The sequence below is a fragment of the Giraffa tippelskirchi genome, chromosome 3 (genome assembly GCF_054371585.1).
Source record: "Giraffa tippelskirchi isolate mGirTip1 chromosome 3, T2T-mGirTip1v1.2.pri, whole genome shotgun sequence".
NCBI classification, from domain to species: Eukaryota; Metazoa; Chordata; class Mammalia; order Artiodactyla; family Giraffidae; genus Giraffa; species Giraffa tippelskirchi.
The window spans coordinates 70,605,446-70,614,620 of NC_137277.1; positions in this window are offsets into that span (position 1 = coordinate 70,605,446).

The window sequence follows — 9,175 nt, forward strand, 5'->3', positions numbered from 1 at the left end:
ATTGCTTCATTATTCAGTGAACATTTGCTGGGCACCTACTATGTGTCAAGTACTTTGTCAGAAATGGCAAATAAGGTACAAATTATTTTTGCCCTCATGAGATTACATTGAGAAAGATAGATAATTAACAGGTATATAAAAAAATAAATGTGAAATTGCAAGTTTTGTTAAGTGTGATGGAAAATAGACGTTTGGGAAGTAACGAGATGGGCGAAGGTTTTTTCTTTAGATGGGTTGTTAAGGAATATTACTTTGGGCAACTGACATTTGAGCTGTGATATAAATAATCAGAATCCAGATATAGTAGTATAAAGAACATTAAAACAGAGCAAATACCACGTATAAAGATCATAAAGAAGCTAAAAGCACAGCATATTTTAGGAATTCAAAGAAAGTATAGCTAAAACTGTTGAGAGAGGTGACTGTCATTACATGAAACAGGAATAGTAGTGTAGAAGACAAATTATGTCTTTTAAGTGATGGAACATAAATTTAATTAATTCTAAATTCAGTGATCAAAAATATGTAGCTTTTCTGTTTCAGTTTATTCATTTGTAAAGTTGTGATAATACCTGTACATCATAAGATTTTTATGAAGATTAAATTAGTTGAAATAAGTAAACTTAAAATACTATCCAGGACAAAGGAAGTGCTCTATAATTAGCAATTATTTATATTATTGTTGCTATTATTTATAATAATAACATATTGAAAGCCCTAAAAATATGTGCCAATATTCATCATTATTCAGGAGAAAAAACGAATAGATTATGATCCAGATAGTAATTATTTAGGATTTGTAAAACGTATGTTCTCTATCACAACTGCCCAACTCTATCATTGTAGCTTGTGTCCAGTAAAACTATTTACACAAGTAGGTGGTGGGTTAGATTTAGCTTGTGAGCTATAGATACAAGTCCCTGAATCAGAGGATTACACAACTTAAACATTTCCTGGCATCACCAAAACTCCCCCAAAAGGCTGAAGATCTGAAAATCAGTTGACTTGCTACTAGGAGGTAGGGCTGATAAAAAAAATTGGAAATTATTGGTTAAATTTATACTTTTCAAAATATATTTCAGTTGGTAGCAATAAATAAGCATGGATTATTGCTCTCCCAAGCATAATTTGTGATATCGAACCATTTTGACCAGCCAGTCCTTTTGTTGTTGCTGTTTAGTCACTAACTCGCGTTTGACTCTTTGCATCCCCCATAGACTATAGCCCACCAAGCTTCTCTGTCCATGGAATATCCCAGGCAAGGATAATGGAATGGGTTGCTATTTCCTTCTTCAGGGGATCTTCCCAATCCAGGGATCAAACCCATGTTTCCTGCATTGAAGGTGGATTGTTTACTGCTGAGCCACCTGCGAAGCCCATGGGCATTCCCCTGCTAACCTGAGAACTCTCTATAGATATGAAAAGTCTTAGCCAAGATCAAGTGGACCCGGCCCAGGTTAGTACAGCTGGCCTGTCCCACTAAAATTGATGATCTACAGAATCCTGGGGTAAATCAAAGTTATTTTTAAGCTATGTTTGGGGATAACTTGCTAGACAGCAAAAAGTAATTGACGTAATAGACTGATTATCATTGTGTTAAGCAGATAATGCATATTAAATGATGACAAAACTTATATAAAACAGAATGAATATGAATAACAGTATTTACTAAGTGCCCTATATACATAGGGACAAAGCTGAGTTCTGAGATGCTCAGGAATCAAGAATCTTGCCACATACCCACAAAAGTATTCATTTGTTACATTCAAATAACAGGTTGTTGGAAAGATCCAGTGTGTAGGTAAAGATTAACGTTCCACAGTGGCAAATATCAACAATAACATAAACTTCAAAATATTTACTTGATGTGGCTCTTACCAAGGTGAGTTAGAGTGTTTATGGCATTTTAGATCTTACAAGAAATAGAAATCCTTGGTCTCCCCTTTTACTCATTGCTTCCAAACCGAAGAATAAAGTTTTGACCTTTTCTTTCCTTCAGTTTTGCTTTTGTAAAGGGGCAGCTTATTGCTACATGTGGTATTCACTGAGCCCTTTTTTTTTCCCCCTGGGAGTCTGTTATAAGTGAGAGACATAGGTAAGTGGGGCTTGGGCACTTTAAAAAGAGCCTTGGAAGATATCCAGTCCTTTGAAATCTAGTCCTGTTCTCTCTGCAGTAATAGTTTCCATTTTGAATCTTAGCATCAGTATTTTACACCTTATAACTATTTGCTACTGAGTTAGTTAAATCTACTTAAAAACTCATTGATTTAAAATCAATAACACAGATGTATGCATAATAAGGGCCCAAAATGCATTTTATCTGTATACTCTTTTAAACTCAAAATTGAGCAAACCAAGTGTCATCACCATTGTCAGCTACATAATAATGACAACTATCTTATTAAAATGTGTAGAATAAAATATGTTGAAAATGATCTGTTTCTCATTTCCCACTATACAGAGATTCTCCACATTTTTAACAAGAACTGAGGTTTTCCCATACTTTCTAAACTTTAAAATCCCTGTTGTTTTTGAAATGAAGAAATAAGAAGAGAAAGCAGCTTGTTCATGATCGTAAAAGTATGTTCAAAGCAACTAAAATTGTTTCCATGAAAATTATTAAATATAATATTAAGAAACTAATATTCCTAAGTACATTTAATGCTTGCTACTAGATCTGATAGAGTGCCTGATGAACTATGAATGGAAGTTTGTGACATTGTACAGGAACAGGGATCAAGACCATCCCCAAGAAAAGGAAATATGTAAAAGCAAAATGGCTGTCTGAGGAGGCCTTACAAATAGCTGTGAAAAGAAGAGAAGTGAAAAGCAAAGGAGAAAAGGAAAGATATTCCCATCTGAATGCAGAGTTCCAAAGAATAGCAAAGAGAGATAAGAAAGCCTTCCTCAGTGATCAATGCAAAGAAATAGAGGAAAACAAGAGAATGGGAACGACTAGAGATCTCTTCAAGAAAATTAGAGATACCAAGGAAACATTTCATGCAAAGACGGGCTCAATAAAGGACAGAATTGGTATGGACCTAACAAAAGCAGAAGATATTAAGAAGAGGTAGCAAGAATACACAGAAGAACTATACAAAAAGATCTTCACGGCCCAGATAATGATGATGGTGTGATCACTCACCTAGAGCCAGACGTCCTGAAATGTGAAGTCAAGTGGGCCTTAGAAAGCATCACTATGAACAAAGCTAGTGGAGGTGATGGAATTCGAGTAGAACTATTTCAAATCCTAAAAGATGATGCTCTGAAAGTGCTGCACTCAATATGCCAGTACCTTTGGAAAACTCAGCAGTGGCCACAGGACTGGAAAAGGTCAGTTTTCATTCCAATCCCAAAGAAAGGCAATGCCAAAGAATGCTCAAACTACCATACAATTGTACTCACCTCACTCGCTAATAAAGTAATGCTCAAAATTCTCCAAGCCAGGCTTCAGCAACGCGTGAACCATGAACTTCCAGATGTTCAGGCTGGTTTTAGAAAAGGCAGAGGAACCAGAGATCAAATTGTCAACATCCTCAGGATCATCGAAAAAGCAAGAGAGTTCCAGAAAAACATCTATTTCTGCTTTATTGACTATGCCAAAGCCTTTGACTGTGCGGATCACAATAAACTGTGGACAATTCTTCAAGAGATGGGAATACCAGACCACCTGACCTGCCTCTTGAGAAACCTGTATGCAGGTCAGGAAACAACAGTTAGAAGTGGACATGGAACAACTGACTGGTTCCAAATAGGAAAAGTAGTACATTAAAGCTGTATATTGTCACCTGCTTATTTAACTTATATGCAGAGTACATCATGAGAAACGCTGTGCTGGAGGAAGCACAAACTGGAATCAAGATTGCCAGGAGAAATATCAATAACCTCATATATGCAGATGACATCACCTTTATGGCAAAAAGTGAAGAAGAACTAAAGAGCCTCTTGATGAAAGTGGAAGAGGAGAATCAATAAGTTGGCTTAAAGCTCAACATTCGGAAAACTAGGATCATGGCATCCGATCCCATCACTTCATGGCAAATAGATGGGGAAACAGTAGAAAGAGTGGCAGGCTTTATTTTTGGGGGCTCCAAAATCACTGCAGATGGTGATTGCAGCCATGAAATTAAAAGACACTTACTCCTTGGAAGGAATATTATAACCAACCTAAACAGTGTATTAAAAAGCAGAGACATTACTTTGCCAACATAGGTCCGTCTCGTCAAGGCTATGGTTTTCCCAGTAGCCATGTATGGATGTGAAAGTTGGAGCATAAAGAAAGCTGAGCACAGAAAAATCGATGCTTTTAAACTGTGGTGTTGGAGAAGACTCTTGAGTTTTTTGGACTACAAGGAAATCCAATCAGTCCATCCTAGAGGAGATCAGTCCTGGGTGTTCACTGGAAGGACTGATGTTGAAGCTGAAACTCCAATATTTGGCCACGTGATGGGAAGAGCTGACTCATTTGAAAAGACCCTGATGCTGGGAAAGATTGAGGGCAGGAGGAGAAGGGGACGACAGAGAATGAGATGGTTGGATGGCATCACCAACTGAATGGACATGAGTTTGGGTAGGCTCCGGAAGTTGGTGATGGACAGAGAGTCCTGGCGTGCTGCAGTTCATGGGGTCACAAAGAGTCGGACACGACTGAGTGACTGAACTGAACTGAATTTTATAACACAGAAAATTTTGTTATATTTAACAAAATAAAAACTTGAGTTTTTAAATCTGAGAGTAAAAACCAACTTATAACTAGGTGCTTAAAATAGCATTGAAATGCTGGAAGTAAATTTTATCTACTTATGTACTTTGCATAAACAGTAACAAAATAAGCTGTATGACGTCAATTAGCATTTTTATTTCTATTCCACTTAGAATACTCATAACAGAAGTCTTCCAGTGTATTAGGTTAACATTATTTTTTAAGTTATTCCCCATATGGCATAGTACATTAATATAACATCTGTATCATTCTAATATTTTCTAAAATCCCCCAAAACACTCTAAGTATCAGACGACCAAGACTCTTGCACAGACTATCAGTCATAGGTGCATGCCAGAAAGAAACAGACTGAAATCAAATCACATTAAATGTTCGGTGTGTCAATCATCTTGAAAAAATAATGGGGAAAGTAGTCTCAGCATGATAACTGATGAAGTGTTTATGAGTTTAAGCATTTGAATTTTATATCATTTCTCAAGTTTTTGGATTAAAAAATTTAATACCCACATTTTTTACTTTAGTTTTTCGTAGATAAAATGGTCCAGGCTCAAACTAGGCAAATCCAGACTGCTACATTTTTTAACTACGATAAAACAACCATTTGATTAATGAAACCTCATGCCTAAAATCTAAATGTTTATGGTCACATACATTGTCTCCTATTCTCAACTGTTTGATTTAAAATATTTTGGTTTTACATTTACTATTTTATTTTTAAAATAGAGATGATTTACCTGAGATTCTTGGCTCCTGATGGCAATCAATACCATTTAGGTAATTTTCTAAGCCGCAGGACAGAGAAAGGGAGTCCAAGAAGTACAGGTAGAAAGTGATCTTCTCTAGGAGTAAACTAAGATCAACACTTGAGACTGTCAACACAGCTGGAATTTAACGATCATACTAGAGAGGAAGAATCCACAGGGAAGAAACCATAAAACCTGTGTAAAAATTTATTCTGCTTCTTGGTCAACTCTCAAGCTGCAGATTCACAGGGTGAGACTCAGGGAGACTGTTCTTACAGCCACTAGGAGGCTGAGAGCTAACAGAGATTTCAAAGGTTGCATGATGAAAGACTTTAGAAACTGTGTGAGGTCAAAGTGAAGAGACTTAGATGAACACATTATTGTTTTAGTTGCAAAATTGTGTCTGACTCTTTTGCAATCCGATGGACTGTAACCCTCCAGGCTCCTTTGTCCATGGAATTTTCCAGGAAATAATACTGGAGGGGCTTGCCATTTCCTTTCTCAGGGGATCTTCCCCAGCCAGGGATCGAACCCATTTCTCCTGCATTGGCAGGCAGATTTTTTAACACTAAGCCACCTGGGAAGCTCAGATGAACACTTACTAGGCATTCAGTTGAGGCAAAAAGGCCATATCCTTGTTCCCAGAATCTGGCTCTAAGAGGTAAGCGCTGCATCCAACAGGACAGGTAAACTTCAAAGAGACCAGCCAACAAAGCCTAAAGCCAAGTTCGCGAGGTTCAAAATCATCATCCATGAAGTTAACTGCTTCGCAGAAGAGAATCAACATTTTGCTGTGTATAATTTACTAAAAATATATGTTCTACTGGTTATGAATAAAGTAAATAATCCTAAAACTTGCATTATGTGATTCGGATTTTATTTACTGCTCTAGTTAAACATATTTGGGCTAAGAACTTTTTTGTTCTTTTTTGCAAATACCTCCTATGATTCCAGGTGATCCTACTTAAATCAACCTTCATCCTTCTACTTCCTCCTCCAAATTTGATTGTGTGCGATATTGTCCCCTTCCTTTTTATGTATGTCATATATTTTTGATGAATTATAATATGACTCTGTTCATGCTTCAACATTTCTATAGTTAAATGTGATTTATAATCAATGATGAATCACTATTTGTTTTTTTTTTCTTTCTGATTGGCACATATAATGATAGTTGCATAAGGCTATCAGTGTAGACTTAGAGCCAATGAATTATGGTAAATATGTAGAAATGCAATTAGTTATCTATTTAAAAATATAACAAGTGAAAAAAAATTGCTTTAGAAAGTCATAAGAGCTACCACCCTAAGACAATGATATATGAAGTGCAGCATTTTGGCATGGCAAAGATCTAGTGCACTTTGGACTCAGTAATGTCTCTGTCATTGACAAGCTGGTAGACCTTGCATAGTTTTCTTAATATTTCTCAGTCTTGGTCTTCTCATCAGTGAAATTGTACCAGTAATAGTAGTGGATACCTCGTAGGGTTGTGAAAGGTAGAAAAGAAAGTATCTAAAACAGTTCCTGGAATAAACTGTGCTCTATGAACAGAAATCATTTTTATTAGTATGAAGATTATGAAGATACTGAGTTACCAGTTTCTTGTATATATTGGTAAAAAAAAACATATCTTAATATTTCATTCCTTAAAAAAAAAGATGAAGTAAATAAGGAAGGTAGAAAAGAAGAGAAAGAGGGAAGAAAGAAGAAATTAAAGAAGCTACCATAGTGCTTCTGCCAATAATGCAATCAGCAGATAGAAATGCATCTTCTGTTCATTAATGAAGCAAAGTTGACTTCAGTTTCTATGATATTAATTGCTGAGATATTAGAGTTTCTGATATGTGAATAAGTGCAAAATCACTACTCTGTTTCTTCCCACTAGACTGTAAGCTCCATGAGGGCAGAGATAAGTCTTTTCTTTTTACTCAAAAGAGAGTTAATAAAAATTGAAATATATGATGAATAAATGTTATGCATTGTTAAATTCCAATTTCTTGAAGAAGAAAATAAATCCTGGTAAAACTATTGTATTTTGCAACTTGATAACAGAAATGAAGAAATACCTCTAACATGACAATAGTCAACAAATCATTCTATCAGGTAGAAAATAATTACTTCCATCTTTGGTCCCCTACAGCTTTATGTAACATTTATTACATTTGGTTAAATTTATGTCTCTCTTTGAGGGTAGGGGCAAGCTTACTCATCTTTGAGGTGCCTGCATCTAGAGAGGACACAGAACATAGAAGCTGTCAGTGAATGTCTGATGGATGAATGAGCCAGCAAATGGTTAATCCTGGAGCAGATCTTACATCTGATTCTATCTTAACAGAGACATTCTGTTTAACTCAACTCTGACTGCAATCTGGACCTATTACCAACCTTCTTGTAAAGCTGATCCCACTATTGACATTTTCTTTAGGGATAAGATGCCATTCCCTCAAAGGATAGAATTCACTCAACCACCATTTGTTGTGGGCTGACCAAAAGCCAGGTCCACTTCTGGGCACTGGGGCTTAGATGGCAGATGGGAGCCAGGCTGCGACCAAGCTTCCTAGAGGAAAAACTCAAAGCCAGGGCTTGAAAGAACGACATACTTTGTCTTCAGCCTTCAGGCAGCTACCTGCAGCCAACTCTCCACACATCCCCACACTACCCTTACTGTCATCTTCCTCTCTCTGCCCTCTCATATCCACTCCCAGACCCCAAATTAGCAACTGAAGTGATTCTCGGAGGAGTCATCACCAGTGGTTAAAGTCATTACCTGAGGCAGGATGAATAGGGACTGATGGATAAAGAGAAGGCGGGTAAAGTCAACAAGGAATAATCAGTGGGAAAACACTTAAAGAAAGAGTAAATAAATCACTCCACGGTGGGAAGAAAGATGGAGAGGAAAGGAAAGGGGAGGAGCGGTGAAAAATCATGGCTGGAGGGAAGAGAGCAAACAAGAAAGGGGAAAATGAGAGAAAAGGGAGGAGTAAAAAGAAAGAGAAAAGAGAAGAAGGAAGTGAGAGAGAAAAAAAGGTAGAGAGGGGTTATTAAGAGGGAAGGGTGAGGAAAGAGGAAAAAGATGACCAAGAGGCTTAGAAGGATGACACAGACCAACATAAAATAAAGAGTAATTTTATAAATTAGTTTTCATAAATAATATTTCTATATTTCTTATTTTATAAAACAGGGGACAGTTATTTTAGACAGATTTTCAAGAGCTAGATGTTTTAAAATAATGAGAAGCCTTTGTGCTTAGAAGACTATGTTTTGGTGCTTGGAAGATCCATTCATTTAAGATGCTACTTTTCCCAAAGACATTAGCAAAACAAGAACAGACTCAATTCCAGTAATGATAAGGTAAAGTGACAGAATATTTTGATTCTTTGTAGCTCATATTGATCTTGAAAGTACATGTTTCAGCTTTACCAAACTGTATAAACAATATAGAAAGATGTAAAGTCATTCTACTTCTTAGCAGGCTCAATGTTCTTTATCATTATTTTTCATTCTTACACAGTCTGTTGGAAGTGGACAGCTGTGACATGGTAAACTGGCTCAAAGCAGAGTGAAATTTATCAAGAACATGGACATTTCTTTCTCCTTTCTGCTGGAGGATGGCTCTTTGTTATGGCATCCTCCCTTAAGCCACCCAGTTACTTTGCAGCCATTTTCTTTGGCTCCTAACGACAAGAATGTGTCATAAGTCACAAAGAAG